This window comes from Trichomycterus rosablanca, chromosome 20 (assembly GCF_030014385.1).
Source record: "Trichomycterus rosablanca isolate fTriRos1 chromosome 20, fTriRos1.hap1, whole genome shotgun sequence".
Lineage (NCBI taxonomy): Eukaryota > Metazoa > Chordata > Actinopteri > Siluriformes > Trichomycteridae > Trichomycterus > Trichomycterus rosablanca.
Window position 1 is genome coordinate 13,454,837 of NC_086007.1, and position 15,080 is coordinate 13,469,916.

Below are 15,080 nucleotides of genomic sequence, written 5' to 3' on the forward strand. Positions count from 1 at the left end.
GCAGCAAGGATATTATGCAGTTGTGTTTCCAACACATCTGGACATGTATGCCACATAGATGTGAGTGGGTGGTCCTACTCTGGATAAATATAGTTTTCTGGATAAAGTGGGTGCGTAGGTTTTAATCACTCAGGCTAAGGAATACCTGAGTGTAGTGTGTTCCGACCCGATGTAGGAGTCAGTGCCGGCCAAAAAGAGCATGAAGGATTCACACTGGAAAAGCTGGGGATCTGGGGCACCAATGCTCTAATTCATAGAGGGCACTTGTAGCTTAGTGGTTAAGGTACTGGACCAGTAATCAGAATGTTGCCGGTTCAAACCTGACCACTGCCAGCTTGCCACTGTTGGGCCCTTGAGCAAGGCTCTTAACCATCAATTGCTTAGATTGTATACTGTCACAACTGTAAGATGCTTTGAATAAAAGTGTCTGCTAAATGCCAAGAATGTAAATGAATGAATGTAAATCCCAAAGATGCAGGGCACCAAACTTGTCAAATTACAGTGAATTCAGAAAGTATTTAGTCCTCTTGACTTTTTTCACACACTTTGTGTTGTTATTTATTTTTATGCATTTTCTCCCTTTTCTCCCTTTTTAGCACGTCCAATTGCCCAATTGCATCATGCTTCCTCTCCGCCTATGCCGATCCCTGCTCTGACCGAGGGGATCGAAGCTAACCCGCGCCCCCTCAGACACGTGGGCAGCAAGCCGCATGCATCTTATCACCCACACATTGACGAGTGTTGTGCCACCTAGCGTTGTGTACAGAGAGACACACCCTAAGAGCACTTTTCCCTCATCTCTGTGTAGGCGCCTCTAATCAGCCTCTAGTCGTAATTGCACCAGTCTGACAGAGAGACCCATATCCGGCTTAGTCCCGCCCATCTGAACAACCGGCCAATCGTTGTTCATGTAGCCACTCGGCCTCAGCCGGCAAGGCAGAGCTGAGATTCGATACGATGTATTCGAGATCCCAGCTCTGGTTGCAGCGTGTGTTTTTACCACTGCGCCACCTGAGCAGCATTTATTTCTTTACATAAATTAAAAATTTAAAACTGAAAATTAAAAAATTGTATTTAAAAATATTTATCTATGTATTTATTAGGATTGTATTGGCATGTTTTACACACTTTGGTTACATTCATGACAGAAGGGGTAGTTACTCGTTACTTCAGATTCATCAGTTCAAGACTTTAGTGTCAAACACAGTAATGGACAATTTAGTATCTCCAGTTCACCTCACTCGCATGTCTTTGGTCTGTAAGGAAAAAAAACCCGGAGCCCCACACAGACACAGGGAGAACATGCTAACCCTGCGCAGAGAAGACCCGAACCGCTCCACCTGGGAATGGAAGCCAGGACCTTCTTGCTGTGAGACGACAGTGCTACTCACCGAGCCACCGTGCTGCCAAAAGTATTCATACGCTGCGTCCGAAATCGCATACTTACAGAGTATGTACTAGATTGGAGGAAGTATGCACTACTCGGCTGGTAAAGAAGTACGCGCTTTCAGTACAGAAGTGTGAAGTATGCACGCAACACCCCTACGTACTACGTTCGCCGTCTTACCAACGTCAAGTGATGACGTGAGGACGTGATGACGTAATATCACCATAGTTACAGACCACGTGCTCATTACAAGCCCCACTCTGCAAAATTTTGGATAGTTAATGTTCTTTAAGGTTGTACGCAATAATAACATTTTTATTTTGTTTATCTTAATTACACTTGTAAACAGAGAACTCTCAGTTTTCTGACATCTTTCTTGTTTCTTCTTCCGCTTCGAATGCCTACGCAGCTCCAGTTGAATTATGGGATACATTAGCAGATCGAAAGTGTGCATCGCTTACATACTCAATCATGGCTGCACAAGAAGTAGATCATCCAGGTACTTCTCGCGTACCTTTTTATGTATACTATAGCTGCGTCCGGAATCGCAAACTTCCATACTCAATAGTACGTGAAATGAGGACGCGAGAGCGGTTAGTATGTCCGAATACATAGTATACACAAAGAGGTACGCGAGAAGTACCAGGATGACCTACTTATTGGGCAGCCATGTTTGAGTATGCAAGCGATGCACACTTGTGGTCCGCTAATGTATCCCATAATGCAACTGGAGCTGCGTAGGCATTCGAAGCGGAAGAAGAAACTAGAAAGATAGCGGAAAACGGAGAGTCCTCTGTTCACAAGTGTAATTAAGATAAATAAAATAAAAATTATAAAGACAAATAAATGACAAAAAGACGATAAATATCCAACATTTTGGCGAGTGTGGTTTGTAATGAGTCTGTAACTATGGTGATATTACGTCATCACGTCCCCACGTCATCACTTGACGTTGGTAAGATGGCGGATGTAGCGGTGTTGTGTGCATACTGCATACTTCTGTACTGAAAGTATGTACTTTTTTACCGGCCGAGTAGTGCATACTTCCTCCAATCTAGTGCATACTCTGTAAATATGCGATTCCGGACGCAGACGTACTAACCACTCTCGCGTACTGCTTTCGCGTACTATTGAGTATGGAAGTTTTCGATTTCGGATATTTGATTCGCGATTTGCCTCCTGTTTGTGTTAATTATCCTTGAGATATGCCTAGAACTGGAACCCACCTGTTAAGAATGGATTAGACATAATTTGAAAAGGTACACAGTGGGCTCACAGGACAAAAATTAGCCAAAAAGTCCAGGAAATTTAAGTTTAACATCATTATGGGTTGATTAAGTGTAATTGATGTAGAAGTCAAGCAGTCTGAATATTTTCTGAATCCACTGTAGTTTTGTTACAGATCAGTGTTGAACTTATACAGTATTTTACATTAGCGCTTATAATCCCCCCCCCCCCCCCCCCCTCCTTTTTTTTTGTTTTTAAGTTGGTAATTACCCTGTCTTGTAATTTCTATGTGATGACTTCATGGTCTGAAATGCACCAGCCCTTTTAGCTTGTGAAACTTTAGAGGAGACACTTTTAAACCCTGCAACATGAGGTTAACTGCACGTGCTAATGGAATGTTCCGTTGTTGTCCACTTTATGACATTTTCCCCTTTTTTGCATGCAGAGGGAGACCGACTGATGGCCTTCCTTCTGTGTGACATTTAGACGTTATGAGGCACAAATCTGGAGCACGTTCGAAGACCTGTAATTTTCTGTTCATAATGAGCAGCATCAAAAGGTCTCAACTGTGCCGCTGGTCCATTTGAACAGTCTGTGGAGACCCAGCCGGGTCTTGGTGATTGCATGACCCAAACTGGGAAGGATAAAAAAGTGGCATTGTCAGGTAGACACGGCAGGCTGGATGGAGCTGGCATTTTTTTTTTTATGTGTATTACCACTAAATCAACCTTTTTAATTAAAAAATATATATAAAAAATTATTTAAAAAAAACTGAAAATAGTGAGTAAGTCTTCACCTTGCTTTGACATGGCCATAAAGTGGAAGCTGCAGTTGGGAAGGGAAAAAAAATTGGCACCGTCAGGTAGACACACCAGGCTAGAGCTGGCATTTTTTATGTGACTTAACACTAAATCAAACTTTGTAATTTATACATATGCACTGATCAGCCATAACATTAAAACCACCTCCTTGTTTCTACACTCACTGTCCATTTTATCAGCTTCACTTACCATATAGAAGCACTTTGTAGTTCTACATTTACTGACTGTAGTCCATCTGTTTCTCTGCATGCATTGTTAGCCCCCTTTCATGCTGGTCCTCAATGGTCAGGACCCCCACAGGACCACTACAGAGCAGGTATTATTTGGGTGGTGGATGATTCTCAGCACTGCAGTGACACTGACATGGTGGTGGTGTGTTAGTGTGTGTTGTGCTGGTATGAGTGGATCAGACACAGCAGCGCTGCTGGAGTTTTTAAACACCTCACTGTCCTTGCTGGGCTGAGAATACTCCACCAACCAAAAATATCCAGCCAACAGCGCCCTGTGGGCAGCATCCTGTGACCACTGATGGTCTAGCAGATGACCAACTCAAACAGCAGCAATAGATGAGCGATCGTCTCGGACTTTACATCTACAAGGTGGACCAACTAGGTAGGAGTGTCTAATAGAGTGGACAGTGAGTGGACACAGTATTTTAAAACTCCAGCAGCACTGCTCTGCCTGATCCACAAATACCAGCACAACACACACTAACACACACTAACACACAAACCATGTCAGTGTCACTGCAGTGCTGAGAATGATCCACCACCCAAATAATACCTGCTCTGTAGTGTCCTTGTGGGGGTCCTGACCATTGAAGAACAGGGTGAAGGCAAGCTAAAATGGTATGTAGAGAAACAGATGGATTACAGTCAGTAATTGTAGAACTAGCTGATAAAATGGACAGTCAAGTCAAGTCAAGTCAACTTTATTTATATAGCGCTTTTTACAATATACATTGTCTCAAAGCAACTTTACAAAATCCAGGACCAACAGATACAAAAACCCCTGTTGAGCAAGCCGAGGGCGACTGTGGCAAGGAAAAACTCCCTGAAAATTACAGGAAGAAACCTTGAAAGGAACCAGACTCAGCAGGGCCCATCCTTCTTGGTGAGTGTAGAAACAAGGAGGTGGTTTTAATGTTATGGCTATATGAAATAGAGTAAGTATTTACCTTGCTTTGATATGGCTACAAAGTGGAAGCCGAAACTAGAAATCTGCCACTTTGAAAACCTTAACATGTTGGCTATATCTAAGTTGCACAGCCATTCCAACATTTCGCTTAATGTGTTTGGTAAATAATTCGATCGGCTTTATTTATTTATTTATAATTTTTTAAGATGTGGTTTGTCTGTTTTCCTCCGCTCTTAATTAACTGGTTAATGAACCATGTTTTTTTTTTTAGGTAAGGCAAAGTTCTCACAAGTTTTAGTATCTAATCATTTCGAAATAACAGCTTTTGTCGACCATGAAAGTGGATTCTGTCTTGACACTCTAATGGAAAACACATTGAACTGTTGGCTAAAATAGCATGACTGGTTTAAACCTTGGTGCAGCCAGCTTTAGGCTTAGATTACAAGATTTGCAAATTAAAGGGAAACCAGAAAAGAGGGGGAAAAAGCATGTGTGCCGAATCCTTCACAGCCCAATTCCAGCCAGGCACACTCAACATATCTTTATCAATGGAAAGGATTATGCCTTAAGTCTAAACACTGCACAGTTTTAGTGATTTCCCTGACAGCTAACTTCATACGCTACACCTCACGCAATGCTCCAGTGCCAATACGGCCTTCAAATTAACAAGGAATGCTCATGCTAGTCAGCCCGCTGGTAGACCTCCAGTCGTATCTGGAAGAGATTTGAGTTTCCAGTTTCATTATTATCTTGTTTAATTAGGATTGGGCTCATAAAAGGTTTGTAGTTTGCATTCTCAAGCCATGAATAGACTTTTTTTTCGGATTGTTTGTGGGTGTTGCGGAGGCCATGTTGTTAGGGCTAAAAGTTCAGCGTCGAGAAAGCCTGCTTTTGTTCTTTGACATGTGGAAAAATGAAATCTTGGCCAGGCTGAAAACAGTGCCCGCTCAACTTCACCACTTCCCAGATCTCTTCGGAGAGGATGTGGCCATGTTTTTCCACTAATGCAGTACTTCGTCATTGCGGATATTGGAGCTGGGCCTGGTTTAGAGTCTGAGACACGGGGAAGTTCAGCTGCTGTTCTGCTTGTCTCTGGATTTTTTTTCATTCTTATTCTTTTTTGCTTCTTGCTGCACTGGGACACTGGCACCTCTCCAGAGCTTCACCCACTATCTGCCCCCTGGGAACAGTACAAGTCATCCTATTCAAATATCCCGCAGCAAACGTAGGAGCCACACAAAGCACAATGTTATCGCTAGGATCAGAATTGTTTTGAGGATGGCTTTAATTGCCCTCGCTTAGTGCGGCGTGCATGTAAAATCCTGCTGCCACCTAATACTCGGTTATTAATTACACAACAGCATGAAGGGAAAAACCCAGCTTGCTCCAACGGATTAGCAAAAGCCTGTTGTAACATTAAGCTGTACTTTCCGTTGCGTTTTCATAACGTTTTAAAGCTTAGATGGGAGGTATCCTTTCTAAAGTGTATTAAATGATAAATCACTGAGTGCTGGAGAGATGCTAGATTAAGAGGATTGTGGAAGTGATGCTTTTAAACCCATGAGACATTTATGCCCTATCACACCCAGAAATATAATTTTACATCAGACCCACCAGAAAGCTAAAGACTAATTTTCAGGCTCGCCGCACGAAAGAATGTGTACTGTTTAGGGATGTCCCGATCCGATCTCAAAGATCGGAATCGGGCCCGATCAAGGCATTTTTTAACTGATCGGTATCGGCTTTACTAAGCCCGATCCTAAGCCCGATTTCGGAGAGTCCAACAGCGAAGTGTAATGTCTGCAATGTGAGCGTTTCACGAGGCGGTAGTAGCAGAGCTGCGTTCATTACTGTAGAATTTTACTCTTTATATGGTGTGTAAGTCAAGGATCACACCGGTTTACAAAACAATAACTTTTAATCCGAGTATGAAAGGAGCATAACACACAGCACCAGTTACAAGACTGGCTCCGATTGGCTTAGTTACAACACGCCTACAAGTACGGTGGCTCATAAACAAACCAGATATCATTAAACCAAACGATCTACCAATTTGATACGGCACCTAAAAAATAAACACTCAGTCGAATACAGTGAGTTTATTATTATGTGATGAGAAGAGGAACCGGCTGTCCGCTAACACGGCAGAGATGCTGATTTTCCTCAGAAAGAACCTTCACTTCATTTTAAGTGTTCTAGTTTTACTACTACAATGCTGCACTAAGTTTGTTTACTTTTATTTTGTAAAAATAAAAGAACATTAAGCAGTAGCTTGGATGCAGGCAATATTTTTCTTACAGCACTGCAGAGCTATTCAGTTGTTAAACATGTACATTGGATTAATTTGAATAACTGTAATGTACTTGAAGTGTGCACTGTGTGAACAGTATCTACTTCTAATCTAGACAATATCTAGAAAATACAAGTATCGGTTTGAGACTCGGTATCGGATCGGGATCAAAATTAATGATCGGGAACAAAAAAATTTTATCGGGACATCCCTATTACTGTTTTTATGTCTTCCCACAAATTTGTATACATGCTTTGCCAAGACACATCGCTTATGCAGCCCAACACACACAAATGAGAAAGACCTTTTACCTCTTACCTCTTACCAAATGAGAAAGACCTTATTTTCCTTCCAATCGTGTGTCTGCAGGTGCCCGGCGGGTCAACAGCACAGCACATGATCAACCACTGCTCATGTCAGCATCTTGTCCTGTCCCAAGAATCACATACTGCAGCAGCAGCAGTGAGGGAAGACCCCCCATCCAACCTTCCCTCCCCCAGACAGTCCAATTACGTTGGATGGCCAACAGGACGAACGCTGTGCATTGGTTAGCTTGCATAATAGACCGCTGTGCCAACTGAGTGCCTATCTTCTTTCCAACAATATGTGTAGGCCATCAGCAGTGGTTTGCTATGGCATTAGACCTCCACGCCACCTGATCACCCAGATTTATCATTATTAGGATATACCCAATTGTTCATTGGTCTTTTACGAGGAAGAAACATTGGAAGAACACAGGGGCGCCAAGTGGGTTGAACTATCGCCTCACAGCAAGAAGGTCCTGGGTTCGAACCCCAGGCGGGGCGGTCCGGGTCCTTTCTGTGTGGAGTTTGCATGTTCTCCCCGTGTCTGCGTGGGTTTCCTACGGGTGCTCTGTTTTTCTCCCACAGTCCAAAAACATGCAAGTGAGGTGAATTGGAGACACTAAATTGTCCATGACTGTGTTTGATATAACCTTGTGAACTGATGAATCTTGTGTAATGAGTAACTACCGTTTGTCATTTTGACGTTAAAATCCCAATAAAACAAACAAACAAAAATCACAGACTTCACGAGTTTTTACTAAGAAGTGCCACATTTCATGGCAGTCATTAAATAACATTCATAAATTGAATGATGGAATAAATGGAAGCTACAATACACAGCACAGCCCACCATAACGGTTGACTGTAAATCCAGAGACGATCTCAAAGATGAAAATTTCTATCCACGTTTTGACACCCCACTTTGCGTCCACAGAATTGTTTGGGAGTTTTCTAATGTTTTTTTTTCTAGTGTTTTTACCTGCTTTACACTTCGAGATCTTGGACATTTTGATCTACCGATTGCTAACTGAATTGCCGTAAGATTGCTAGGACGTAAATTAATGAAAAATATGAAATGGCTAAACACAAACTTTACATTTTGAATTTCACCTTAAAATGCCCATTGAGGTGCCTTAATTGTAAGCGATAATCTGACTGAATACATGGGAGCACCTGATGCTTCTTCAGCGGTAAAGGCAATCCCAGCATTCAGTGCAAAACACCTTTCTCACTGACGAATGCAGAGTTCTTTTCAAATGTAAATAAATTCTTATTGATTCTTAATTTGTATAAATGTGTTTGTTTGTTTATTTGGGGTTTTAACGTCATGTTTTACACTCTTTGGTTACATTCATGACCGACACGATACTTACTCGTTACACAAGATTCATCAATTCACAATTTTGTATCTCCAGTTCAACTCACTTGCATGTCTTTGGACTGTGGGAGGAAACCGGAGCACCCGGAGAAAACCCATGCAGACACGGGGAGAACATGCAAACTCCACGCAGAAAAGACCTGGACCGCCCCACCTGGGGATCGAACTCAGGACCTTCTTGCTGTGAGGCAGCAGTGTTAACCACGGAACGAGATGTTAGCTGACATGCTCGCGGGTTGTGTCACCTCTGCCCTTTGGTTTGAATGGCCTGAGGCTACCTGTGTTAGCTCAGTGAGCGAAAACTGTGGTGACGTAATCTCCATAATCGCTGTTTAAGTAGTGCGTCTAAATAATCTGCCTCATGAGTTCGATGTCTTATTATAGTCCTGTCTACTTAGGCAGCTGCCCAGGTAGGTTTAGGCAGCAAGGCAGCTCACTAGGTTTTCAGACAGACCCTTAATGCAGCCTTTCTCAACGGGTGCCGTCAAAAATATTCCGACGTTACTGATATTGAAAATGAAATAAATTTAAAATACAAAAAAGTCAACTTCTCATGAAAATGTAGAGCATTAGCCGCCTCAAACATCAAATTTTGTCTCACATGCCCCTTTCCCCATGCTACAATGTCAACGCGGGTTGCGTGCGTTGCCTATAGTGAGGAGTCGTTCGCGAACGATCCGATTCTATTGAACGGCTCTTTAAAATGAACAAAAGGAACCGAGTCGCGCCTCTGGGAGCCGTTAAAATATATATTTATATTTCTGTGCTGTTCTGTAATCCACCCATTCCGCTGCGCATCAGTAGAGGGAATTAATCAGTCATAATAAGAGCTGTTTATTATCGAAATTCAAATCACTTTCAGTATCGTGGAGAGAGCAAGCGACACACACCCAGAGAGAGAGAGAGAGAGAGAGAGAGAGAGAGAGAGAGAATTGTTATTTTGCACTGTTTTTATTAATATTTTATTCTATTTTATATTTTTGCACATGTAACTTTTGTATATATTTTTTCTTTTTTATTGTTATTTTTATTATTTCTCTCTAACTTGCTTTGGCAATACGAATGTCCTTATTTGTCATGCCAATAAAGCTTCTTTTGAGTTTGAGTATGAGAGCCGTAACCGAGCTACAGAAAAACCATGCGGACAATGAGCAGTGCTAGTGGTATAATGACAAATAATTGAGAAATCAACTATAAACTTGTTTAATGATGTTAAATCTGATTGGTTCATGGCGTGTATGTTTTAAAGCAGAAACGAACACAGGCTCATCTCTGCACGAGAGGATTTTTCTGAAACCACAGTACGTCTCTTCCCTGTAGTGTTTTTGTGTGTTAGCAGTCCGAGGGATGTAATTTTTTTAATACATTTTAGACTGGGGTGACTTGAGATTTTGAATACTTTTAAAGGGTGCCGTGACTGAAAAAAGGTTGAGAAACACAGCCTTAATGTACTGTAAATGTGAGATGACATCATGTACTAGAAGTCAGATCCCAGAATGGAAAATATGATGGGAATGAGAGATGGGTCGGCTTTTAAGTGAAGTAGAACTAAATTAAAACATTTGGGCTGATTTCTAAATGACTTAATTACTGTAGGTCATTAACCTACTTCAGAGTGTAATTATTCTTACTTTAAAATGCATTATGAGAATGTTGTCCTGTTCATAATGTTCTCCATTATTAGCTAATAGTATGGTTTTAGATACACTCGTTTCCAGTTATTGAGAGTGTTTTCCACTGTATCTCAATTTTCCTGCTCTCTTTTGTCTACTTTTATTCTACCGAGGGCACTTTTGGATGGTTGTCTCGCTGATCACACCTCTCACTCCTGGTTTCAACTCCCTAATAGGCCAGTTTGATTTGAATATTTTCTGCCCTAAATTGCATGTTCTGGCCTTTTCGTGATGGAAAAGGTTACAGAAGTCCATTCATACAGGGTTCAATCCCCAGGTGGGGTGGTCCGGGTCCTTTCTGTGTGAAGTGAAGTGTGCATGTTCTCCCTGTGTCTGCGTGGGTTTCCTGTGGGAGCTCCGTTTTTTTCCCCAGAGTGTAAAAACATGCAGTCAGGTGAACTGGAGATACTAAATTGTCCATGACTGTGAACTGATGAATCTTGTGTAACAAGTAACTACTGTTGCTGTCATGAATGTAACCAAAGTGTGTAAAACATGACTAATTAATAAATAGTAATAAATAAATAACATTAGGGAAATCAGTGGACTGATTGTAAACACCAGAATAAAGCAACATAATTTTCACACCATTTTCCCATGTTTCTAATATGAACGTGTGTCCATGGCAGAGCCAAATCTAAAAGGAAATGTCTTTGTCAGCTACCGTGCCGTGGCTGAACTTTTTACCCTAATTACTTTGTAGCTAATGCCCGCGGCGTGCCAAAATCAAAGAGCCCCCTTAGGCCCGGAGAAGCCTGTGATGTGGCCAGCGTCTGTTGTTGCGCTGAAGCTCGGCTCTAGGGCGGGAGGAGTTACAGTTTTGACAGTTTTTGTTCTGTTCAGAAAATGTCTTCGTTACTACCCTCCTCCCACAGTTCATGGTGTTGCGTTACTGTTTAATTTATACAGTTATGGGAGGTAGGATTTGCTGTGTAGTTGGATCCCTTTTCTGGAAATTAAATAATCAAAACCAAATGTAAACAAGGATAATAACACATTTTAAAGGCACCATAACATTTCTTTACTTTGCCCTTGTGCGGAGATCCCCCCCACATGAAAGAACTATGAATATTTATGCACATGCATTTTAAAACATCTAGTTTTTTTTGCAGCTAAGTGCATATATTAGTATTGTTAGTATCTAAAGATCAGTTTGCATTATATTAGTCCATTGGCGCAGTGGTAAAACACACTAGCACACCAGAGCTGACATTTCGAACTCTTCGGTTCGAAACTCAGCTCTGCCATCCGGCTGGGCCGGGCGGCTATATGAACAACGATTGGCTTGTTGTTCATACAGGGAGGGAAGAGCCGGATAGGAACCTCATAACTGATGCAGTTAAGACCTCTGCTGGCTGATTGATGGCGTCTGCACAGAGTTGAGGAATAATGCGGTCAGGGTGTGGCTCTCCATACACAAAACTGATTCGCATATGAACTTGCCTTGTGCAGGTGTCTACTGCACAGGTGTGTGTGCATATATACAGTGTATCACAAAAGTGAGTACACCCCTCACATTTCTGCAGATATTTAAGTATATCTTTTCATGGGACAACACTGACAAAATGACACTTTGACACAATGAAAAGTAGTCTGTGTGCAGCTTATATAACAGTGTAAATTTATTCTTCCCTCAAAATAACTCAATATACAGCCATTAATGTCTAAACCACCGGCAACAAAAGTGAGTACACCCCTAAGAGACTACACCCCTAAATGTCCAAATTGAGCACTGATTGTCATTTTCCCTCAAAAATGTCATGTGATTTGTTAGTGTTACTAGGTCTCAGGTGTGCATAGGGAGCAGGTGTGTTCAATTTAGTAGTACAGCTCTCACACTCTCTCATACTGGTCACTGAAAGTTCCAACATGGCACCTCATGGCAAAGAACTCTCTGAGGATCTTAAAAGACGAATTGTTGCGCTACATGAAGATGGCCAAGGCTACAAGAAGATTGCCAACACCCTGAAACTGAGCTGCAGCACAGTGGCCAAGATCATCCAGCGTTTTTAAAGAGCAGGGTCCACTCAGAACAGACCTCGCGTTGGTCGTCCAAAGAAGCTGAGTGCACGTGCTCAGCGTCACATCCAACTGCTGTCTTTGAAAGATAGGCGCAGGAGTGCTGTCAGCATTGCTGCAGAGATTGAAAAGGTGGGGGGTCAGCCTGGCAGTGCTCAGACCATACGCCGCACACTACATCAAATTGGTCTGCATTGCTGTCACCCCAGAAGGAAGCCTTTTCTGAAGTCTCTACACAAGAAAGCCCGCAAACAGTTTGCTGAAGACATGTCAACAAAGGACATGGATTACTGGAACCATGTCCTATGGTCTGATGAGACCAAGATTAATTTGTTTGGTTCAGATGGTCTCAAGCATGAGTGGCGGCAATCAGGTGAGGAGTACAAAGATAAGTGTGTCATGCCTACAGTCAAGCATGGTGGTGGGAATGCCATGGTCTGGGGCTGCATGAGTGCAGCAGGTGTTGGGGAGTTACATTTCATTGAGGGACACATGAACTCCAATATGTACTGTGAAATACTGAAGCAGAGCATGATCCCCTCCCTCCGGAAACTGGGTCGCAGGGCAGTGTTCCAGCATGATAATGACCCCAAACACACCTCTAAGACGACCACTGCTTTATTGAAGAGGCTGAGGGTAAAGGTGATGGACTGGCCAAGCATGTTTCCAGACCTAAACCCAATAGAACATCTTTGGGGCATCCTCAAGCGGAAGGTGGAGGAGCGCAAAGTCTCGAATATCTGCCAGCTCCGTGATGTCGTCATGGAGGAGTGGAAAAGCATTCCAGTGGCAACCTGTGAAGCTCTGGTAAACTCCATGCCCAGGAGAGTTAAGGCAGTTCTGGGAAATAATGGTGGCCACACAAAATATTGACACTTCAGGACTTTTTACTAAGGGGTGTACTCACTTTTGTTGCCGGTGGTTTAGACATTAATGGCTGTATATTGAGTTATTTTGAGGAAAGAATAAATTTACACTGTTATATAAGCTGCACACAGACTACTTTTCATTGTGTCAAAGTGTCATTTTGTCAGTGTTGTCCCATGAAAAGATATACTTAAATATCTGCAGAAATGTGAGGGGTGTACTCACTTATGTGATACACTGTATATATATATTCACTAGAAGTCACCAGTGTGCTGCTGCTGTTCAGTGTTGTTCCAGATTCTATTTTTTCCTGACCCCCCCCCCCCCCTTTCAGTTTAGTCATTTCCAATTCCCAGTTGTGTATCCGATCTGATCAAAAAGAGCTGGATCACAAACACTCCCCCTTCAACAAGCGTCCAGTCTGCCGCAGCTTCTTACCTCCTGCCAGCGTTGGGTTTCCACCGAGCTGTATCGTACATATATGGAGAGCCACACTAAGCTCCGTGTAACACCCCCCTTCCACGCCCACTTGCACAGATGCCCAGAACAGTCCTGGATATTGCAAATCATCCCTGCAGAAGGAAGCAACTTCAGGGACCCGGTGCGACCTTCCTTCACTCAGACGCCCAGCCATGTTGGTGGCCCTGCTGAGATTCACAAAGTTGAACACTTCACTGTGGAGCACTAGTGTGTTAGACTGCTGGACTTGCAGATTCTAAAATGGTCCACTATGTGCAAAACGGACTGGTTAATGTATATTTTTCCATTTTATTTTGCGTTATCCACCATCTCCCAATCTATTCATTTCCAGTTTTCTAATGAGAGTTGGGCCGTGTGTGGAGAGTTACATTATGTTCCACGTGAATCTCCCACCACTTGTGTCAGCATCTTGTCCTGTCCCAAGGATCACATATTGCAGCAGCAGCGAGAAACGCCCCACTATCCAACCTTCCCTCCTCCAGACAGGCCAATTGCATCTGTATGATGCCCAGCCAGGTTGAACGCTGTGTGTGTGTGCCAACTGAGTGCCCAGCTTATTCATTCATCATAATATTTATGATGAATTAAATTTCATGCCCTCATCCAAGTGTGTAAATTAAAATAACAGATGTTTGCAAGTTTATGGCCCAGCATCTTCCATACTGAAGATTGTAAACCATTGCAGTGCTAAATTTTAGCCAAAACCCTAGTTGCACATTTGGTAATGTTAAATGCAGGCTGTTCTCATCTTGTACAATTGGACTGGAAGCTTGGTTTTATAATCTTTTAAATCTGAAGCAGATTGATTTTACAAGTCTTCTTTCTGCTCCTTTTATAAGATTGTACTGCATGATTAGCCGAGTGATTTGGGATGCTGTAAAAGTCTTATACGGGACATTGTGAAGTAGAATGGAAAGATCTAGCAAATCTCACTGTAGGTCAGCACCGTTGCCATATCTGAACCTATTTGAACCTTTCTCACACTTTGTTATGGTCTGATTTTGCTAAAATTAAAAGTAAAGTGATCTGAAATACAAAATAAAATAAATAAATAAATAAAATGCCGAAAACTAAACAGCAAAGCTTTTGGTCTAAACAAACTCACCCTTTCTTGGGGGGATTAAAAGAATTCTATTGACATTGATAAATCGAGATAAGAAAAATTGTAGACAAGGGCATTATATTGGTGCTCAATATCACCTACATGTGTGCAGTAGCGAGACTCTGATATGATTTTATAAAGGTAATTGAAATTTACGGTCACTCTCCGATCAAGCTCTAGATTTTCAGTGAGGGGAAATTCTATTACAGACGACAGTATATTGCTTCCATTAGAAGCAGACCATTAGTTCTCATCTGAAAAGGTAATTGAAGCGACCAATACGATGATGATTTTTTTTTTCAAGGCTATCAGTGCCCCATTAATCAATCTGGAAGCATATCATTTGTGTCAAATTGGCTCTATAAAGCTCTAAATTGGATTGATCTGGCCTAGA

At 42.1% G+C, this 15,080-nt stretch overlaps 1 protein-coding gene across 9 annotated transcripts in view; it reads left to right on the plus strand.

Moving 5' to 3' along the window:
• bcas3 (BCAS3 microtubule associated cell migration factor) overlaps positions 1-15,080 on the plus strand; it is a 409,318-nt gene that overhangs the window by 19,579 nt on the left and 374,659 nt on the right. The gene's annotated exons all lie outside the window — the stretch shown is intronic.